General features: G+C 38.0%; 1 protein-coding gene across 1 annotated transcript in view; it reads right to left on the reverse strand.

The window, feature by feature from the left end:
• The window catches only part of LOC140234717 (rho guanine nucleotide exchange factor 17-like), a 243,320-nt gene that overhangs the window by 169,982 nt on the left and 50,289 nt on the right, over positions 1 to 23,049 (reverse strand). The gene's annotated exons all lie outside the window — the stretch shown is intronic.

The raw sequence follows: 23,049 nt of genomic DNA on the forward strand, positions 1-23,049 counted from the left end.
TTTTGGCAGGGGTCGAGTATAAGGCAAATTGATAAAAACACACCATTCATTTTCTCTTTTTTTTTCACACATGTCTACATGTAATAAACTCACAGACTGTCAATTAGCTATCTTGGCACTGTCAGCTCAAATCCCTTAAAGTTCCCATGAAAGCTTTCCCAACAAAAATCTGCTTCAAAATAAGCTGGAAAATTAATGTCATTTTGTACAGCATATCATGTATTACGTGAAATTATTTGACACATTCATGGCCATTTAACACATTTATGATCATCATTATCTTTGATGAAATCAATACAAACAGCTATCACTACTGACGTAGACACAGGTGCTGCAGCACAACCATATATTTGCTGAAAGTGAGTACATGTATGATAAAATTCCATTGTTCACAAATTTGATTTTAAAGTCAGTTCTGCCAACTATAAACCTCACATGGACACCCACTCAATGATGTTTCATGTCCCAAAAATGTTATAGGTGAAGAACAAAATTCTGGCTACATTCTTTCACAGAGCTTTCCTCAAAGCTGGACTTGGGCTTTAATAGCGGCACCTTGGCAGCAAAATATGGGTCAACGTTGGGCCTGCCAATCAAATATTTTGGAGGCATGAACCTCTCTTGTTATGAGAGCAGTCTTAACAGGTCACACCTCAGTCCAGCGGGCCACGAGGTCAGAAGAAAATGCCACTTCTATTATCGCAGATTAAGTGCCCGATGAAAAAGAGAAATATCACTCAGCAAAATGTCAAATGCCAACAAAAAAAGAAGAAAAAAAACCAGGAGAAAATGGTGAAGTAAACACCAGAAAATAAACCCTCCAGACTTCATAGTCTAGTTGGTACTGAAGCCTAGTAAATATTGCTGTTGGTTTTCACCCCATTCAAACACACAAAGGACACGCAACCACAATCTTATCCAAGAATCAAACCCCAAGCAAAGTTTGAGGAAATCACTGCCAAAAAAAAAAAAAATCAAAATCATATCTTTTTCCATATTCACAGAATGTAATCACAGAATTTGCACAAATATACTGTCAGATCAAGGAAATAAAGAGAAGAAATTCCATCTCCTTTGGTATGCTATGGATTACTTCAAGACCAAAACTTGAGTACTTGAGTACCCAAACAGATCTCATCTTCCCCATACTATCTGTGGATGGAAAACAAATATCATGCCTGTCCAACATGTCTTCATTCAACTGTGCTCTTGTTTATTTCTGTGTGTGCTTGTTTGTTTCATTTGTTTGCATGGTAACTTGCTCATTATTTGTTTGTTTGTCACCGACGTGTGGCTCCACAATGTTTTCAGTCTACAATATATTTACAAAACAAAACAAAAAAACCTAGCCCAATTGGCATGTAACATTGTTTTCGACATGTTTACAATTTAATTCCCTTGGCCATCTGCAAGGGCTTATATCTGGCTTAGCCCAGATAGAACCACCCATGCCATGATTCATCAATTCTCATTTTGAGATTGTTGTTATGACATGTGCTCTTATCTTGTCAAAGTTTCATGATATCATCTTTTTGATAAACAATGTTTGGCCTCATCATAGCATTTATGCTAGTCCAGCAGACAGACAGACTAGCTTAAGTTTTCAGTGTATCTCGGGATGAAAAACTGATTTGTGAGCTTTCAATGAAAACATACCATATTCAATGTAGGTTCTGTAATTAACATACGATTATGCAACATATTCAAGTTTGAGAAAAGATCTTCCAAGTTCCAGTACAACAGTTTGCTGCTGATTTCAGAACTCCTCATTTTTCTGTCAATAATGTTATCAATCCCAATGTTTACAACACAAGCCCTTCTCAAAACACAAAACACAGGTTTGTTCTTGAAAAGTGTGGAAGTACCCAACAGGACAGTGTTGGACACAGTATAAAGATTTGTGTAGCAAGTGCGGAAATATCCCAAAGGTAAGTGCGTGACACAGTGTAAAGATTTGTGTAGCAAAGGTGAAATAATCCCAAAAGTCAGTGTTGGACACAATGTAAAGATTTGTGTAGCAAGTGTGAAAATACCCCAGAGGTCAGTGTCGGACTCAGTGTAAAAGATTCGTGTAGCAAGTGTGGAAATAATCCCAAAGGTCAGTGTTGGACACAGTGTAAAGATCTGTGTAGCAAGTGTAGAAATACCCCAGAGGTCAGTGTTGGACTCAGTGTTAAGATTTGTATAGCAAGTGTGGACATGTTCCCATAGGTCAGTGTTGGACACAGTGTAGAGATTTGTAGATATCCCATGGGTCATTGTTGGACACAGTGTAAAGATTTGTGTAGCAAGTGTCCCTTGTCTCCGGCCTGGCTCTCTTGGATGGATTTGCCTGAGGGAGCAAAGTGACAGTGTGCCACCATTTTGTAATAAACAGACTCAGCCAGAAGTAGGTCACACTTTCCAGTAGAAATTGTTTAGAAAATCTCTCCTCTCTCTCTTTCTATATTTCTCTTTCTCTCACTCTTTTTATTCAATTTTCCACTTTTTGACACTCCTGAAAAGCCAAGGCACTTTTAAAAATAGCGATAATCCTACAAAGCAGACAAGATTTTTTGTTCTTCATATCATCTGTCTGATTGAAATGGTCACCCAGATTTTTCTTACCTCACTTACCCCTTTTACTCATCCAAATGGACTAAGTGACATTGTGCAGACCACACAGATACATGGAGTAGAAAGGAGGGAAATATATATATATATATATATAATGGTATTATTATCCGCGTGTTGGAATAAGAGCATGAAGACGATGAAGACAAACAAGTTGACATAATGCATTAGAATCCAACTTCATTTATTTGTAAACCAAATTTTCGACCCTTGCGCGGATCTTCCTCAGGGTAACAGTGATATTTGTATTTGAAGCTCAGCACAGATAAATAATAATAATAACAAAGAAACGCGCCTGGTTGTCAGCTTAGAGTTTGAGCTAGGTTAGCAACCAACACGCACGGTTGTTAGCTTAAAATTTGCGCTATCTTCATGAGTGCAAAATCCTTAAACTCAATTATGACGAAACAATGCATCATAAAATGCATAAGAAGTAAGACATAGACATTTTCAAATCAAACTGATCGTTTACCAGCCGCGCAAAATACATACCAACACGCACGGTTGTTAGCTCATAATTTGCGCTATCTTCATAAGTGCAAAATCCTTAAACTCAATTATGACGTAACAATGTATCATAAAATGCATCATAAAATGCATAAGAAGTAAGACATAGACATTTTCAAATCAAACTGATCGTTTACCAGCCGCGCAAAATACATACCAACACGCACGGTTGTTAGCTCAAAATTTGCGCTATCTTCATGAGTGCAAAATCCTTAAACTCAATTATGACGTAACAATGTATCATAAAATGCATAAGAAGTAAGACATAGACATTTTAAAATCAAACTGATCGTTTACCATGATGCAGCCGCGCAAAATACATACCAACACGCACGGTTGTTAGCTCAAAATTTGCGTTTTCTTCATGAGTGCAAAATCTTTAAATTCAATTATGACGTAACAATGTATCATAAAATGCATAAGAAGTATAGTAAGACATAGACATTTTCAAATCAAACTGATCATTTACCAGCCGCGCAAAACATATAGCAACCCGAAGAGAGCATAACGATTAAAATATGCAGATAAAACATTCTAAAGGCATGTTTGAGTAATAGCCGGTAAACTTTATCGAATTGGGCCTAAATTGAGGCGCAGAGACAAAGAGATATACTACTTATAGAAACTATATTTGCCTAGCCATGACAGGTCTCTGTTCAGCCCAGTCTGAAAACTCTTGCTACGAATTATAGCGCGCAGTTCAGCCAATTGCTATATGTTTTGCGCGGCTGGTAAATGATCAGTTTGATTTGAAAATGTCTATGTCTTACTATACTTCTTATGCATTTTATGATACATTGTTACGTCATAATTGAATTTAAAGATTTTGCACTCATGAAGAAAACGCAAATTTTGAGCTAACAACCGTGCGTGTTGGTATGTATTTTGCGCGGCTGCATCATGGTAAACGATCAGTTTGATTTTAAAATGTCTATGTCTTACTTCTTATGCATTTTATGATACATTGTTACGTCATAATTGAGTTTAAGGATTTTGCACTCATGAAGATAGCGCAAATTTTGAGCTAACAACCGTGCGTGTTGGTATGTATTTTGCGCGGCTGGTAAACGATCAGTTTGATTTGAAAATGTCTATGTCTTACTTCTTATGCATTTTATGATGCATTTTATGATACATTGTTACGTCATAATTGAGTTTAAGGATTTTGCACTTATGAAGATAGCGCAAATTATGAGCTAACAACCGTGCGTGTTGGTATGTATTTTGCGCGGCTGGTAAACGATCAGTTTGATTTGAAAATGTCTATGTCTTACTTCTTATGCATTTTATGATGCATTGTTACGTCATAATTGAGTTTAAGGATTTTGCACTCATGAAGATAGCGCAAATTTTAAGCTAACAACCGTGCGTGTTGGTTGCTAACCTAGCTCAAACTCTAAGCTGACAACCAGGCGCGTTTCTTTGTTATTATTATTATTTATCTGTGCTGAGCTTCAAATACAAATATCACTGTTACCCTGAGGAAGATCCGCGCAAGGGTCGAAAATTTGGTTTACAAATAAATGAAGTTGGATTCTAATGCATTATGTCAACTTGTTTGTCTTCATCGTCTATATATATATATATATATATATATATATATATATATATACATGTATATAATCTTTACATATAGATATATAGATATACAAACCTTCATGAACTCTCATCCCTCCCCCGCCAGATAATAGAAATAAAAGAAAAAAAAAAATGACTACTTCATATTATACATGTATATTTATGGCTTGAGCTTGCCAAATACATTGTATTATATACATAGATCAAAGTGCCAGACACATATATTCCACATGCATTCTTTATGTGCAAGAAATATAATGTTCACATACGTAAGTCCATATTACCTGCAATGTTTGATATTCTCTGGGTTTTATGATATGATTGCTCTTAATTGTGATGAATTTCTGTGAAAAACGACCTAGTGTGTGTCCATAATTTGTACAAACGTATGTATGCACACTCCTTGTTCAAACAAAGGCGGCAATCAGCCGGGCATTAACTGCTATTATATTGCTTGGTAAATGAACCTAAGAAAACAAGAATATAGGGTCTATGTAGCATTGCCTTGGTTTTGGTTACAACTAATCAAATTCAGATTTCTTTTTTTTTTTAAGAGAGACACAGGGCTATGATTTCAGTAAAGTACTGAATGACAAAGCTGACTCCAAGAAGTGTAGCTTGGAAGAGAATGTAGAATATCCACACACTTCAGTTATCCATTATTAAAACTGACATTGCAAACTCTAATGACATTTAGGCATAGGCTTGCATTAGGGGGGTATTCAAACTTCTACTTTCCTCGCCCGGATTAAGTCCCCCCCCCCCCCCCCTCTCCCCCCAATCCCAATCACCCCCTCTTCTAGACTCTTGACATTCATTTGGTCTCTCATCCTGGTTTGAAAAATAAATTGACACGCGGCTCAGGCCCCTGAAGGAATGTTGGCTAAACACTCCAGTGCCGATAAACACGACGACAATGAATGGCCAGGATGTTGTCCCCTTCATTCTCTGAATCAAATGTACGTACCCCTTGATGCTTTATGAGTGGGGGGGGGGGGGGGGGGAGGGAATAGTCTGTGAAGTAGACTAAAAGTAGCTTCGTCTTCCCGTATCATGCTGAAATTAATCACACACTGCTCCCTCCATTGATTTTTGTCAAGGAATTTCAGTTTTAGATCAACAAGATTTTTCTCTTTATCACGCTGTTCCTACATCGCTATCTTCATACCTTTTCTATAAGGTTACCACATTCTAATGCAGGCAGATCATTACATGATAAGAACCAATTTCTCTATATCATAAACTGTTCCTATCATTTCTTTATATTCTGAAAAGGCAACTTCACTTATGGTCAAGACGATAATTAAAGCACTACAAAGAAACATGGCAATAGGAAGAAAAAAAAAAAGGAAGAGGCACTCATGTGTCTGTGATGCCAAATAGCTCAGTTTACTTCCGTTTTCATCTTCAGCATTCCCCTTTTTAACGTATTGTCCCCTACTCCCCCCCCCCCCCCCCCCCCATCTGTCCTCAGCAGACTGCACTGATGAATTTTGCAAGGATAATTACCAACTCAGAACAGGTACATCCACATTTGTGTTATCATGGCATTAACACCTCAGTAATTTGCTGGCACCATTCTCATAGGCAAAATAGCACTATAATAGATACCTCAGTTATTCACTTGGTATACCGTTCCCATTCACTAAATACCATAGCATTTTTCTCATCAGCACTGCACAATCGCATATTGCGCGCGCTCCAATGGTAGAAAGAATACACGAAGTGTGTCGGGTCATGGCAGAAATGCTACACTGTCTGATCGGTGGTATTTTGTGACACAATTCTCACTCGAATGTCGCGTGTGTTTTTCGTGCAAAGATTGAATTACCGCCCTCAAAGTATCATCATATATTCGCGAGCTATTTCTTGGTGTATTTTGAGGTGTACTTGCATTCACATTAACGAAATACTTCACGAAATAAACTCGAATGTCGCAAGTGTTTTTCAGGCTAAAGTTGAATTACCACCCTAAATATCATTGTGTTTTCTTGAGGTATTTCTTGGTGCATTTTGTGGTGTATTTGCATTTACATTAGCAAAATACTTCATGAAATACACTCAGATGTCACATGTGTTTTTCAGGCAAAGGTTGAATTACCACCCTGAATATCATCATATTCGCGAGGTATTTGGTGGCGTATTTTGTAGTATATTTGCATTCACGTGAACAAAATACTTCATGAAAAACTGCAGAATTTTATCGTCAATGTGAATGCCCCTAATGAAGATTCACAATTTGGAGAAAAACTACAAGGACCCAGAGGAGGTCTACTACAGCATAATACCACCCCAGGCTAAACCACTGGGATCATTGAGGCAGCAAACATCTGAAATTAAAGTCCCAGTTTGAGTTTGTACTAAGAGACCATTAGCCAGAAATGCAAATATTTGTCCTCGATTTGTAATCTTTCCAAAGATATCCTTTGACATCTGTAAGGGTAAAGGTTCAAAGAGACCAACATTTTTAGAGTACCAACATTTTCGAATAATCTTGAAATTCCCACAACCATGAAAAAAGGGAAAACAAAAAAGGAAAACAAATGGAAAAACTTGTCTTTCAGATTGAGATGAGTCGATTATTTGTGACTGGAATTCTTCGAACAGGGTCTGCACATATGGAGTCTAAACTAAGGCCAACAAAACAACGGTAATGCCTCAGGCCTTATTGTACAAATTTGGAATTTTGATAAGCATAGGGGAACAACCCTTCCCATCCCTGCTCAGAACTCGTTCAAAACATGATGCCATGATCAAAATGGAATTGCGCATATAAGAAGGATTACCTATCGAGTCTTCAAATATCACATATCCGAGGTTTGGTATTATATTTTTTTTCTTTAGAAGTGGTTGGATTTTGTGAAAATTCAGTGCATATTCACACATTACAAGGTATCAAGGGGAGTACAAAATGTCACTGTGTGAGCAACATTTACCTAAATTACCTGCATATAATAACCATCATCAAAATTATGACATCATCATGCAATTACTTGTGCGATAACTAAAACAACACTCCCATAGATATGTTTTTTCTTCACATTGCATTAAGAGAACAATATTCTTCATGTTACAAATTTGATTTGTTTTCTTGCTTAAATATCCATGAGTCATTTATTTCAATAATTTTTTTTTTCTATTGACAGGTCACTCTTTTCATTGCAGGGCAATACAATGGATTTTTCTTCAACATGCCACATGGGCAAGTGGGCAAATGCCCCAAGCCCTGTTTTATGAAGAGTTATAATTGATTATATAGTTGATTTCTATCATAAGTCTATGGCAGCATGTGTTGTAAAGGAATTCACAGTCGATATTATCATTTAATAAAATGGGGTCCCATATCAACAGGCCAGGGTCCATTCATATTACTTGCCCAACAGTGAGTCTCAGTTGCCCAATGCATGTGAGCATGTGGGTTTGTAGCAGCTTAAAATAATTATGTCCTTTGCAAAGGCACGTCAAGTCATTTGATAATATGGCAATTTAAAGAATTTGAATGAACAAATATTTCTTTGAACAGCTCTAACATTTACATAACAACAATGTCAAGTTAATACTTTGAAATGCATGGCAAAGTTTTTGAGAAAAAAAAAACTCAAATGAAATAAAAATAAACAAACAAACATGACTGCATATCAATCTTTTTTTCCTATGCAGGAAAAAGCTTGAGCAACTTCAGACAAGCCTGATGGTTGTCATAGCGATAACTTTTGATGGAAACTCCTTGTGATGGACTATCTGCAACAAGGGATTCCACACAGAGACACCTAATGACCTGTTGGAAACTGACACAAACATTTCCATGCAACCCAAATATTATTTTCACCTGAAGCAGCATGCAGAATCAAAATAAATAAGAAGAAAGAAAGAAACTTCGCCAACTCCCGTCTTCAAACCATAAATTGTAGACAGTCCTATCAATCTACTGTATTCCATACTCTGACTGTTTCAGTTCCTTCTACCTATACACAGGGTGTGGGTCCCTATGCTCATCCCCTCCCCCCCCCCCCCTTTCCTTCCCTGCCTTTACAAGACTGGCAGGTTATTTTGCCACATTTGTTTGTCAACAATGTTGCCCTACATCAGATCTCTTGACATCACTGGAATGCTCACTGGAATGTGGCTCGCATTTCCATTCTTCCATGAAATCACAATAATTAGCTTCTTTGCCCCCCCCCCCCTTTTTTCTCTTCTTCTTATGTCCCATCCATGTCTTTATCTGTCTCTATTATCTTGTTGTCAGATAAATTACTCCTCTATTCCAGGAGAACAGGTAATGGACATGCGTCTGCATTCCGATCGGTCTAGCATTCCATTCAGACTAGCTGGTAGTGTAGCATCCCAAATACCCTATTCACATTCCAAACTTCAGCTGCCCATTCTGCAGGCCTTTACAATTCATACAGCAGGGTTGAAGCAGAGTTCACATTTTTTTTTTTCTATCTCATCCAGATTGAAGTATCCAATAGGCTATCATGTTGTGTGTTCTGTATAATTTCTTACCCTTTTTTCAATCAATATGAGAAAAACAGCAAATTCTTCACAGAAAAAAAAAAATCTTATGTAGGCCTATTTATCATGTCGCATTCACACATTTTACTTGGATTACATTTGATATAGCATGATAATACAATGGTTCTGAACTAACCAAGTGATAGTAAACTATTCCATTCAATCCATTTCACACCTTGAGCTCATTTTATATTCATGAGTATTAAAGGGTGTGTACAGTTCTGGTTGAGGTGAGGATTTAGCTGTTAACTTTTTGCGAGATATTCAGAAACCACTCTATGAGATGTCAAGGAGCATACAATTCTAAGGGGTATCAAAAGTTTATTTGATGAAAATCGGTTTTGAAATGGGTAAGATATCCAAAAACAAGGTGAAACCAAGAGATCCTAATAAAAGGCGTGGCCTGTCACCTTTTATTATTATCACTTTTTTTGGATATCTCAGCTATTTGAAAACCGATTTTCATCAAATAAACGTTGAATCCTTCTTAAAAATTCATGCTCTGTCATATCTCATAATAGGTTTCTCATTATCTTACTTAGGAATGTTCAAAACATGAATCCCCACCTCAACCAGTACTGTACAGTCCCTTTAACAAGATGAGACAACCAGCACTACAACTGCTAGGTATAAGGAACTACTATTGTTGTAAAGGTGTGCGTTATATAGATACATATGTGTTAAAATCGATTGAGGCTTTGGAATGAAGTTTTCATGTCCAACCACAGAATAGTCTGCATCAAAAGAATTTATTTTCAAAACATGCAACATCTCACCTCCTGCCTTTTCTTGACAGTGTTTTCCAAGTGTGAAGTGGGCAATGCCAACAAAAGTCAGAGGAATGTGAAGAAAGCACCTTTCTTTTCAGGGCACATGTGTTTCTGACACGCTAGGACTGCAATAACCTCAAAGAAGTTGTGCAAATAAACACAGCATCGGGTCCCCTGCATACCAGAGTTAATGCATATATTTGTCAAACTCGAGAGTTAAATGCATACATTTGTCGAAATGGCATTATCTGTGGCTTTGTCTTCCCTGCGTTGGGCCTGGAAGAAATACAAAGCGGGATGCTCGAAATCGACATCACCAGGCTACACAACAAAGGAAGAAGGAATATCTTGAATTCCACTGAATACGAGAGCACAGCTACCTTGCTTTACCGACAAAATAAAACAAATGAGAAGGCGTTCACTTCAGAGCCACCTCCGTCCCTCTTTCATTGATCATTAATTTGACAAATGCACGAGTTGTCGTTTCTGCAATCTGATAGCCCCGAGATAAATGAAATTCCCCACGGAAAATTGCTTTTATCTATTTTCATCCGCTGCACACAAAATTCCACAAAGAGGAGGGTTTGAAATAGCCAGAGACAGATACTTTTCTCATAAAAATCTATTCAAACAGACTTCTCCTATTACCACTGGCATATCACAATTACAGTCTTGTCTAACTTATTACGTTTCAGTAATGCGTACGAAAATACGAGCCCCTACCCTAATGGAACGCGACTGGCGGTATACATCTATTTGCCTGCAGCCCGATTCCGCGCTCAAGAGCTTTATCACGTTAAAAACCTTCCAATTCCATCTACTTTGATATAGCTCTTGGGTCGTGGTTTGGTTTTTTTTTTCCATGGACTCTTAATCTGGGCATGCCGGTAAAGGGCCGTCAAGTTTAATTCACTTAATGCAGATACAGGAATGAATTTCAGTACGAGTCTATCCTGGAGCTGAATGTCAAGGGTAAAATCGTGGGACCCTTCCCCGTGGAGCACTGTCACAGCTAATCCAAGGCACAGCTTAGGGCCACTGGTTCAAATATATCCCCCCGAGTCAAGAGGCCCACAGATATTCATGACTGAAGATTATATTCTGCCGAATTGTGACATAATTTAGGCAAATCAGTGAGTGACTGTATGCACAAACTACACACTTTAAAAATACATTTATAAATCAATTCATTCTTTTTAAAGTAAAGTGAAAGTGATGAAATCCATTTGATCACCAAATAAAAAGACTTTATAAGGGAGAATGATATGGCTACATTTGTGAAGAGACTCTTACACTAGGTCAGGGGTCTGCATTAGCCAAAGCCTGCAATGAATTCACTAATGAATATATTGTATATATATATTGAATATATATTGAAAATATTCACGGCATGAAATTTTCACAAATGGAGAGCCGACAGCCTTTTTCACAGCATGAAATTTTAGTGAATTGCCACTGACATTCATTGCACATAGTGTAGACAAGAACTTTCATGTGCATTTTAATTTCAGAAATCTTGGCTCTCGCGAAATTTGCAAAATCAAAACGCAAGCGCACATTTCTGGTTTTACAGCATATCAGTCCAGAGTGGTATGAACCTTTGCAATGCATTTGGATCAATATGCCACACCCTATGCCTGTCGTGAAATTCATAAGAATTCAAGCATCTTCGTAATGCCAAGGAGACGTGTGTGTACAAGCAGTTCTCACATTCTTCTTGATCGGGGCAAACAATCCACTTCCCCCGGGGTCACTTTCGCCGATGACGTAACCTATGCACCTGTGATATTAAAGACTTCGTATAGTTTTGGTTGAGATCTAATTTCAGGTTTCTAACATTTTTTTGTGGGATAATGAGAAACCTCGTATGAAATATGAAAGAGCATGTAATTCTATGAGGAATTCAATGGATTTTTTTTAATGAAAATTGGTTTTGAAATATTGAGATATTTTGAGATATCCACAAAAGACCGATTCTACTAAAGTGTGGGACCCACACTTTATTACGATCGCTTTGTTTTACTTTGTTTCTAGATGTTTCAGTCATTCCAAACCCAGTTTTTAGATGTTTCAGTCATTCCAAACCCGGTTTTCATCAAATAAATTTTGAATTCCTCTTAAAATGGTATGCCCTGTACTATATCATAAGTGTTTTCTTGGTATCTCGCAAAAAGTTAAAAGCCCAATTTTCATCTCCACCAATACTGTACCATCCCTTTAACATCTATGATTGCCGGCTTCACAAAGCAAACACATTAATACAGCATAATTTTTGGATCAATACTCCAAGCAATGATAAGAATGAGATCCGTATCACCAAAAAAAAAAAAAAAGGCAACCACGACACAGGGTTGGTAGAACTGGCTGATGAAGATGGATGTTATATGTAATGTATTCCACTTTGATTGCTTACAGAGGAATTTAAATGTTGTACGCTCCAAATGCAAGGCAGACCTCATGCTCCACTTAACAAAAGCAATTTAAATGTAATTTCCTCACTAAAATGCTCATAATATGGGGGGGGGATCTAATACCAGACCTCTATATGGCTGTACTTCATTTTCATATTGACTTCATATCATGTAGATTTCATTTACATATACCGAGTATTCTAAAATTTTGCTTGGTTACAATTAGTTGTACTTCTAAAAACTAAAAGCACTTGTCAATGAAATATAACATGGGAATTCCTCTTAGCTCCATATTGGGTAATACTTTACAGTGACACATATGACAGCAAGAGCAATCAGAAGAAATCACTGTGGGAATATTTTCATTCTAATACATCCAATGTGTCACATAAGAGACATTTCAATATGTGTTGTCAAGAGGATAGGCCTACTCTATCCTCTCCATGAGCACTAACTAGAATAACCAAATTTTCTTTTTTTTTGGTGGGTCTGCCTCTCTCTGTCAATTATATTACCCAATCCCCTTTAAGTGATCTGAATAAGTGTGAAACCTGTAATCTTCCCTTCATCTGCCTCCCTTTATCACAGACATAAGGGGGACTGCCAAATGGAATCAGCATAGTTTGTTTACCCCCTAGATGGCATACCGGAGCAGATCACAGACACAATACTCCTCGCCTCTGGTCCAGTCAGACCTCCTCCATTGTTCATACAGGGGTCTGCCAGATCAGTGCACAGGGTAAATACCACCAGTTAATCCTACTCCCGACACCAGCTTTCCCAATCCTGACACCAGCTACCCTACCCTCAAAACCAGCTACCCCACTCATGACACCAGCTACCCTACTCTTGAAACCAGCTATCCCAATCCCGATTCCAGCTACCCTACTCTCAAAACCAGTTATATCCCACTCATGACACCAGCTACCCTACTCTCAAAACCAGCTACCCTACTCTTGAAACCAGCTACCCTCTTCTGACACCAGCTATCCCACTCATGACACCAGCTAATCCTACTCCTGACACCAGCTTATCCCAATCCCGACACCAGCTACCCCACTCTTGAAACCAGCTACCCTACTCTCGGAACCAGCTACCCTACTGCTGACACCAGCTATCCAACTTATAACACCAGCTACCCCACTCCTGACACTAGCTATCCCACTCATGACATCAGCTATCCCACTCCTGGCACAAGCTACCCCACTCCTGAGACTAGCTATCCCACTCATGACACCAGCTACCCTACTCTTGAAACTAGCTACCCTACTGCTGACACCAGCTATCCCACTCATAACACCAGCTACCCCACTCATGACACCAGCAACCCCACCCCTGACACCAGCTCTACTCCTGAGCAGCTCCAGAGACTCACTATTCCACTCATAACAAACAGCTACCCTACTGTCCACATCAGCTATCCCACTCCCAAACCAGCTACTCAACTCATGACACCAGCTACCCTGACTGACAAAGCTACCCTAATCTCGACACCAGCAACTTTACTCGTAATATCAGCTATCCCACTCATAACACCATTCATCCTCCTTATGACACATGACTCCTAACTCAAAACACTAAAACCATGCCCTAACACTACACATATATCACAAACCTATTCCTCAATATCATCAGAATTGATTCTTATGTAGATCATTTCAATTGTATAATTGCTGCTTCTAAGAGCAGTTACCTCATTCTTCACTTTGGACTCTGAACGCATAACAAGTTACCTCACTCAACACCAACCAACTGATATTTGACACCAGGGACCCTACTCCTCCAGCCACTGCCTCCAAACACTAGCTACCTTATTCCCAACACCAGCCATCTTCCTCCTGACACCAGATACCCAGCCCCTGACATAAGTAACCCACTTTCAACTTTTAACAGGTCCAGGAATACCTTCTAATAGATTACCTTCCCAAGCACGAAAAATGATTTCCTGTTTATATCATATTTCTATGCTGTGCAACTCTAAAAAAAAAAATAAATAAATAAATAAATGACAGGGGGAAAAAAATCACATCAAATTACTCTCACAAACACCGATCGTAAGGACAGCTTATGAAATAGGCCTACTCTATAGGCCCAGCTGCTGAAATATTTCAATTTAATTTAAATCAATTAAATTATTTTTTTATTCAATTCAACTGTTTACATGTTTTCTGTAGATGATAAAATCATTCCACTGAATCCTAGCAGCACACACTGTCTCTTTCTTTTCATGCTTCTACTACATGTATTTTATTGGGATGAAAAATGGTCAAACACACTGTACATAAAGTATCAAGTCTTAGCTGAATGTTGATGATGTATAACCTAAAGCCTGTTTTTCTCCTGTCACCACAATTCTGATGTCGACTGATGTATCATATAAAAATTCTCTCTCTCTCTCTCTCTCCCTCTCTGTTTGCCTCTCTCTCTGCTTTCCTGCCATTTGTTTGAAACTGCACAATGCCTTGCTCAAAACATATACCGGTAGTACTTTGAAAGGCCTATTGGGGATGTATTGACTAGCTGCTCTGATCCCTCCTTCCAAGTGTTTGGGTGCTGGTTTATTTTTCGTGAAATCCATTGTGGTCGCCAAGGTCAGTTTCTCCATTGGGGCAGGGCATGGGAGATGGCTCTAAATGGTCAATTTGGCCATCAGCATATAGGAGAGGCAACCCGATCCAATGCAAACATATAACAACATTGCTTTAAGGGACTCAGTCGGGGCGCTGAATGGGTCTTAACATCTGAGCGCTCTAAAGGGCTTTTTACACTTGTGTTTCTTAACCCCGGACTTTCTCTGACCCAGGACTATCGTTAGTCCCGTACCAATTTTTTCAGCTTTTTACACTCGCCAATTAGTCCCGTACTATCTCTTGTCCGGGGCTAAGGAGAAAACTGACCTTTTTACACTCGTATTTCTTAGCCCCGGACTTTCCAAACCACATGAATATTCATAATTACGCTGTGTACTGTACACGTACACGCACGCACCGGCAGCACTTGATTACCTCGTTTCTGATTGGTCAGTGAGGGTCGGACTTCGTCTCCGTCGCTTAGCCCAGGATTATTTTTTCGTTCTGTTTACACTCACTTCCTTGGCACCGCAATTGCGGTGCTAGCACCGAAATTGCGGTGCTAACCCCTGCTATTTTGCAGGGCCAGATAGTACCGTACTATCGGTGGGGCTAGCCCACTTTGGCAAAAACGAGTGTAAACAGAAAGTGGGCTAAGGATAGTCCCGTACCAACGGTGGGGCTAAGGCCCCCCCTTAGCCCCACCGATAGTCCGGGGCTAAGCAAAAATTTACAAGTGTAAAAAGCCCTTAAATGTCCATGGGTGTATGCCGAATGTGAGGGAAGGCAATTTCCCAAGCCATTTGTATGTAATGATTCAATTCATCATCGGCAAGAGAGTCATAAACTATGGAGGTGCAGACAGTAAGCATCAAAACATGTCAGACGCTGAAAGGCAACATGAGAAAAGGTTTCTTTGGCTGACTAATGAATTTTTACGAACAAAACAACCCTTAACAAACACCTTTTTGGGGAGCAGACAAGAAGTGTTACTATTTTGGACCAAAATTAGGTAATATTACTCTGCGCTTTTGCAACAACCTATTATATCAACTCTATCCTGTCAGTTTGGAATTAGAAAACATTGGTTCCTTCAAATTTTCAATGTAAACATTTGCTTCAAAGGTATTTATTACAGGCTTATACTTCATCTTAGTGGCAGTTAAGCTGGTCTGACCAGAAAGAGTAAATTGTATAAGCACAACAGTTATAATTTGATGAAAATTAGATAAAAAATTAAGGAATTTATAACATTATAAGATTTCACTTTCAACCGTTCATGAACAGCTATGATATACAAATGAAAACGTTGATCATTGATCATATCAATGCCTCACAACTTGCAATATAGGCCTAATTCTAAACAAAATCCTGAACATATCTGATTGATCATTATTTTGAAGATATTCAGCCTTGAATAACATCATCTTTTCACTTATACAGCAGCAAATTGAATTTTCATCAAGTTTTTTGTACATAATCAATGGGAAAATTGTGGCATATTGCATTTTATACAACTGCTTAAAGGGAAGGTAAACCCAAAGAGCAATGTGGATTGATTGAAAGCAGCAACATTAGTAGAACACATCAGTGAAAGTTTGAGGAAAATCGAACAATCGATGTAAAAGTTAGGAATTTTTAAAGTTTTGGTGATGGAACCGCTGGATGAGGAGACTACTAGCTGATATGACGTATGAGTGGACAACAATACAAAGAAAATATAAAGGAAATTCAACAAAAATATACTTTTCTAGAATTATGAAAGAGCAATGGACCAATCTCTTTCAGAAAGCAGGGGGAATAATTGCTACCCTTTACATATGTCAATATCAAGTTGATGGAATTTGTAATTTTCATGAAAAATAGATTTTTGTAGAATTTTCTTTATGTTTTCTTGGTATTGTTGTCCACTCATACGTCATAACCTCTAGTAGTCTCCTCATCCAGCGGTTCCATCACCAAAACTTTAAAAATTCATAACTTTCGCATCGATTGTCCGATTTTCTTCAAACTTTCACTGATGTGTTCTACTAATGTTGCTGCTTTCACTCAATCCACATTGCTTTTGGGGTTTATCTTCCCTTTAAAAACTGTTTGCCAAAAACTTGCATAACTTCACAATTTCATAAATATCCCACTGGTATCAAATTTGATTAAATTTTCACTGTTGTGCTGACTAAATTTTACTCTTTCTATCAAGACTAATCTTTAAATGGTCTGGAGTTGCCTTTTAAAGACCTTATCTCCATCTCATCAAAAAATGCACTGGATGTATCTTTAACCCATTGAGGACTCGTCCCGAGTATACTCTGGCAGGTGTCTATGGGAAACGTGTGTTAACGCAAAGTCAGCTCATTCTCGGTGGGTTAAAGCGCACCAACACAAAACATGCAGAATTCTTGCAAGATGTTTCATAACCTCGTGAGGTGAAAAAGGTCCTTATTACCCTAGAAAATGTACTCAACTGGTAAGGGACACAAATAGCACGAGGCAAAAGATCCTCAAAGTCTTTTTCTTCCCAAGTTTGGGTCGAGCATTCGTTCACCTTGGGCGACTTTATTTTCGGGCCGCTTCCTTCATCCGCAAGTGTTGGCGTGGTAACAGGTGAGGGCTTTAATTTGATTGGCTGCCTTCTCACAGTCACTCCGGAGGAGCTCAGTCGCAAGCGTGGTAATACGCAAAGGATTCGGCCATCAACTCTTGCCCAGAAGGGGGGAGGTAGAAAAAGTACTTACGAGATTTTAACACTTTGGCCCTTCGCTCTTTCACTATTTTTTTTTTCTGTCCCTGGGCAGTCGCCAGTGACAGAAGAACAGAACCATTAATGGCAAGTTCAATACGGGGCGCACAGAGTTCAAGCCTGACCCCAGGTGCATGCAGTGCAAGTCGGCTGTGGATTTATTCAGCAAAGGTTCCACATAACCCAAATGAGCGCAAGGCAGTTTCAGTCTACCTTGGACACACACACACACACACACACACACACACACACACACACATGCACACACTTTTACAAGGAATAGCATTCATATGGATACCAGATGATTTCCAAGTATATGCATTAAGCCAGAGAGGTATCGGACAAGGAGCGGAATCTCATCTCAATTAGTGCAAATTTATGCGTAGGATATGACAATTGAATGCTTAGCATTCCATTGGCTTTGATGTTCCATGCTCTAAGCTGCTCTTCCATAGAGTTTGGATATGCAGACCAAAGAGGTTCTTTCTACTTCTACTTCTACAGGGCTTCTCATCAAAGCCTGCGCAGCAACTGGATGAGGGTCTTTATTTCAAAGGGATCGTACAGTATTGGTGGAGATGAGGGTCGGGCTTTTAACTTTAGGGCCTAGATGCAAGATAACAAGAAACCACTAATGAGATAATACAGAGCATACCATTCTCAAAGGAATGCAAAGTTTATTAGACAAAAATTTATTTTGTAATGACTGAGAAGTCTAGAAACAAAGTAAAACAAAGCGAACCTGATAAAAAGTGGGCCCCATCTTTTATTAGGATTGCTCTGTTTTGGATATCTCAGCCATTTCAAAACCAATTTTTATCAAATAAATGTTGGATTCCTCTTGGAATTACATGCTCTTTCATATTTTCATAAAAGGTTTCTCGTTATCACACCAACAAAAAAAAATGTTAGAAACCTGAAGTTAGGTCCCAACCAAAACTATATGATCCCTTTAACAGTTTGAGGCTGTATTTCAGAGGAAATGTTGAAATCCTGTATGGAAGTTTTTCTGTAATATGTTTCGTAACAAATCCTCTCAATTTTTCCTCAAATCTTCTTGTTATCAGTACCCCAGGACTGATAAAAGGTGATATTAGAATCTAAATTGCTTGATAAAAGACTATGATAACTTGTGATGTCAGAGTAGGGTAATATACAAAAAATAGAGAGAAAAATCCATATATTCCTACGTTTCTAGCATAATGAAAAAGGCTTATGGCTTATGTCATTCAGAAGGCAGGAATGATATTACCCTAAACAAAATATTGAACAGCAACAAGTGGAAGGAAAGTGTATTTATACTTTTCATTATAAAATGAAAGTTTTTGGAATTCCCTTTGTTTTCTTTAATACTTTATGATCAAGAATTAAACTGTCATATGACTCTACATCTGTTTTGGTGTTTTATTTCACTTTTATACATTGATGCCTGATTAACAGGGCTCAATAAGATAGTAAAATCTACGCTTTTAGGTTGTTAAATGATACAATTCACTGCCATCTAGGACTTACTACTTCTAATCCACTGATTTCACATTTTCAATGTTCATGATACTTTGATACATAGTCCTGAATATACTATTGCATGGTTGTACTCCATTTGTACACACACTTTGGTTTTTTTACTTGGAAGAAAAAAAAATAGAATGCTGAACAATCCCAATTCAGTAGTGCAACTTTTATATTGTGCCACCGCACACATGTACAAGTAGTCATTTTCTAAACAATCCTAATCCATTTGTGCAACTTTTAAATTGCGCCACCGCACACATGTACAAGTAGTAGTTTTCTATATAAGACTCGTAGGAAGTGGAAAGGACAGGCTCACAGCAGGCACGGGTGAATATCCCATGCATGACTTCGGTGGCGAGCACATTATTCAATGAAATCACTCTCGTAGGAAGAGATGGATTAGGAAACCTCCCAGCAATGTCTCCTTCAGTTTCCGACCGACTAGTCTCAATTCAAGGATGTCCCTGCACCATTTTTCTTGTTGTCGTGCATTCAGGCTAACATCCTGCTACTAAATATAATCAAGTTTCCATGCATTACAACTTTTCAATCAAAGCAGACCAATCAAGCTCTACACTCTTGTTAGACCCTGGCCTCACGTATCACCTGAAATCCCAAAGGTGGATTATGAATTAAACAACGCGACAGTAAACCACATGAAAATTTACTTGGTATTCTCGGCTTTCAGCTATCACTGAAAGGCAAGCTGGCAACATTGGGCAATTAGGATTAAACATCTATAGTTGATCTATTTTGGTGAAACCTCTGCCCCATACAAATTTTGTCATATAGATATAAATGCAGGTCTCGTTCGCTTAGAATAAAAATCATAATTTCATACTTTGGAAGAGAAAAGAATATGGTGGTTATTTCCTTGAATCAAGGCATAAACCAACAAAATGGCACGACTAAGGCTGCAAAATCAGCTCGACGCCATACAAAATACCAACAAATCTCAACGGATTTCGGTGGGCTCGTCGAATACAAACATTGATTGGATTTTACAGGGAGCATGGGATGAACAAGATTGTGGAGAATGATAGAATTGCTCATGTTCTTTTGATTCTCCCATAATAGTGCCTCTGTAAGCTGTCTTTCCGACATTACTCAAACCACAAAATGATCATTTGCCATCAAGGAATAATATATACCCTCCATGCATAACAACATATTCAGGTAACAACCCAACAATTTATACAACTTACAATTGCAAGAGAATTAAACCTTTAAAAAAAAAGTAAATAATATATGTTAATTGAGCGACAACATTATTAGAACACATACTGTAAAAGTTTGAGGAAAATCAGACAATCTGTTTAAAAAATGAAATGTTTAAGTTTTGTTGCTGTCATAAATGGATAAGACTACAACACTTTGTCGTGTCGTGTATGGAAAAATGATGTGAAGAAAATATGGAAAACAATATAAAGAAAATACAATTAATATTCAACATATTTTCACTTTTATAAAAGAGCACTTGACTTACCTCTTTCAGAATGCAGGGGGATGATATTACCCTTATCATATGTCACAAACAATTGAGGGAGTGTGTACTTTTCATAAAAAAATGAAATTTTGTGGAATTCTCTTTATATTCTCTTCATTTTTACAAATTGTAGTCAGTAGTAGTCTTTTCATCCACCAATGCCTGTACCAAAACTTTAAAAATGCATAATTTTTTTAAATGGATTGTTCAATTTTCCTGAAATTTTCACAGATGTGCTCTAATATTGCTGCATTTACTCAGTCCACAAGCACATTTGGATTTTATTCCCCCTTAATCGTTTCTATATACATCTAAATTGTTATACATATCTCTGGCAAATACATAAGATGCATCAAGTATATAGCACAACTCACTGACATGATGGCTTATTGGCCTGTGTCTACAATTCTCTCTAAATTCGGCATTCAGTTTACACTTTACCCTTGTAATTGAAACCTGATAAAACTTTTCAAATACACAAACAATTCAGGGTTCAAGGTATGCATTTACAATTTATACAACCCCTTATAATTCTTTTCAATTCCTTTCCAAATTGATTTTCTTTCATGAAAAATATTGAAAAAAGCAAGTGTACATTCCCCAGGGGGAACTGATTCTTTGCGGGGGGGGGGGGGGGAGGGGGAGAGAGAGAGAGAGAAAGAGAGGAAAATAAAGCACAAAACTCAATGACGGATCCAGAGGGGGGCACAACTGGCGCACGCCCCCCCCCTTTATTTTTCGTTAAAAACAAAAGAAATTAAAAGAAAAAAATGAAATTAAACCCAGAGGTGGCACCAGAACTATTAGTTGCGCCCCCCCCCCCCCCCTTTACAGAATTCCTGGATCCGCCCCTGAAACTGGCAGTTCACATCTGACAGAATCTTTTAAATTGTTTCATAAAAGCAGAGAACTTGTCAGTGCACTGATCCTTTTTCCATAATTAGTGGCACTTTAAAGGGATTGTATAGTTTTGGTAGAGATGGGGCTTCAGTTTTCCAACTTTTTTGCGAGATAATAATAAACCTCTTATGAAATGTAAAAGAGCATACAATTATAAGAAGAATTCAAAGATTATTTGATAAAAATCGGTTTTGAAATGGCTGAGATATCCAAAAATAAAGAGGTCCCACTGAAAGGTGGGACCCACCTTTAATTAGGACCACTTTGTTTTACTTTGTTTTTGAAATCTCAGCCAGTTCAAAACAGATTTTCAACAAATAAACTTTGAATTCCTCTTACTTTTACAATTGTATGCGCTTTAACATTTCATAAGTGATTTTTCATTATCCTGCAAAAGTTAAAATCTGAATCCCCCATCTCAGCCCGGAACTATAACCATCCCTTTAACATTTGTGAGGACTCTGTTTGTAAACAATGAAAGAATGTCAAGGCAGAAAGAGGTCATAGGAACCGATCCATTTTGTTTATCAGTCTTCATCAAGGTAGGATAAAAGTTTTTGCCAATACTGACAGCTGTATTTATTTGTTTGCTTGATTGTCTGATGGCAACTTTATGCAAAATGTTGTTAGGGATTGCTGAATGCATTTTTCTTTCAGGAAAGGTCACATAAAAGCCAGGGATCAAATGCTTATAAGGTATTCACTGGCATTACTTATCCAGATCATCATCTGAATCCATGAATATTTGAAGGATTTTTCCATCATCACAAGGATGGGGACAATCTAGATATTCTTCGACATAGATCTGCAACAACAAAAAAATCAATAAGTAAATAGATTTGGAAAAAAAAAATCCCAGGGCACCTTATTGGGAGAAAAAAACCCAAACCAAGATTTTTTTTAAAAAGACCTCTACGAAGTTTTAAATACAACAAAATTTGATCTGAATATTGGGAATATTCTGGATTTGGCAATCAGAATGGTTAAAATGCTAAAATTTACAACAACAAAAATTGGTTACTGCAGTTGTGCAATATTTGGGGAACATGATCAGCCTTGGCATAATCCCTCTACTTCTTTCTGCTTTTTAAAAATTATGTTTTTTAATGGGATTCACAAAGGCTCGCTATCTTGCATCACACACTTTTGAGCTCATCAATTTGATAATCTGCTGTGTTTGGAGGGGAAAAAAAAAAACTCATGACATGAAAAAAGAGTTCATTCTCCCTCCTTCCCTGCCCCGCCCCCATACCCCACTCCAACACTACAAAACTCCAACATTTAATAAGGCAATAATGAGTTTGATAATCGCTCTATCCGATTGACCTCTCTCTCTAGACACGCACACACAATATTCTCGGCAAATTGACTCAACATGCTTCAACAAGACTCCATGAAGTGTAATCAAGACGACAAAAGCAAATTTGTGCGAGCGGAAGACGACAAA

This window comes from Diadema setosum, chromosome 11 (genome assembly GCF_964275005.1).
Source record: "Diadema setosum chromosome 11, eeDiaSeto1, whole genome shotgun sequence".
Classification (NCBI taxonomy): Eukaryota; Metazoa; Echinodermata; class Echinoidea; order Diadematoida; family Diadematidae; genus Diadema; species Diadema setosum.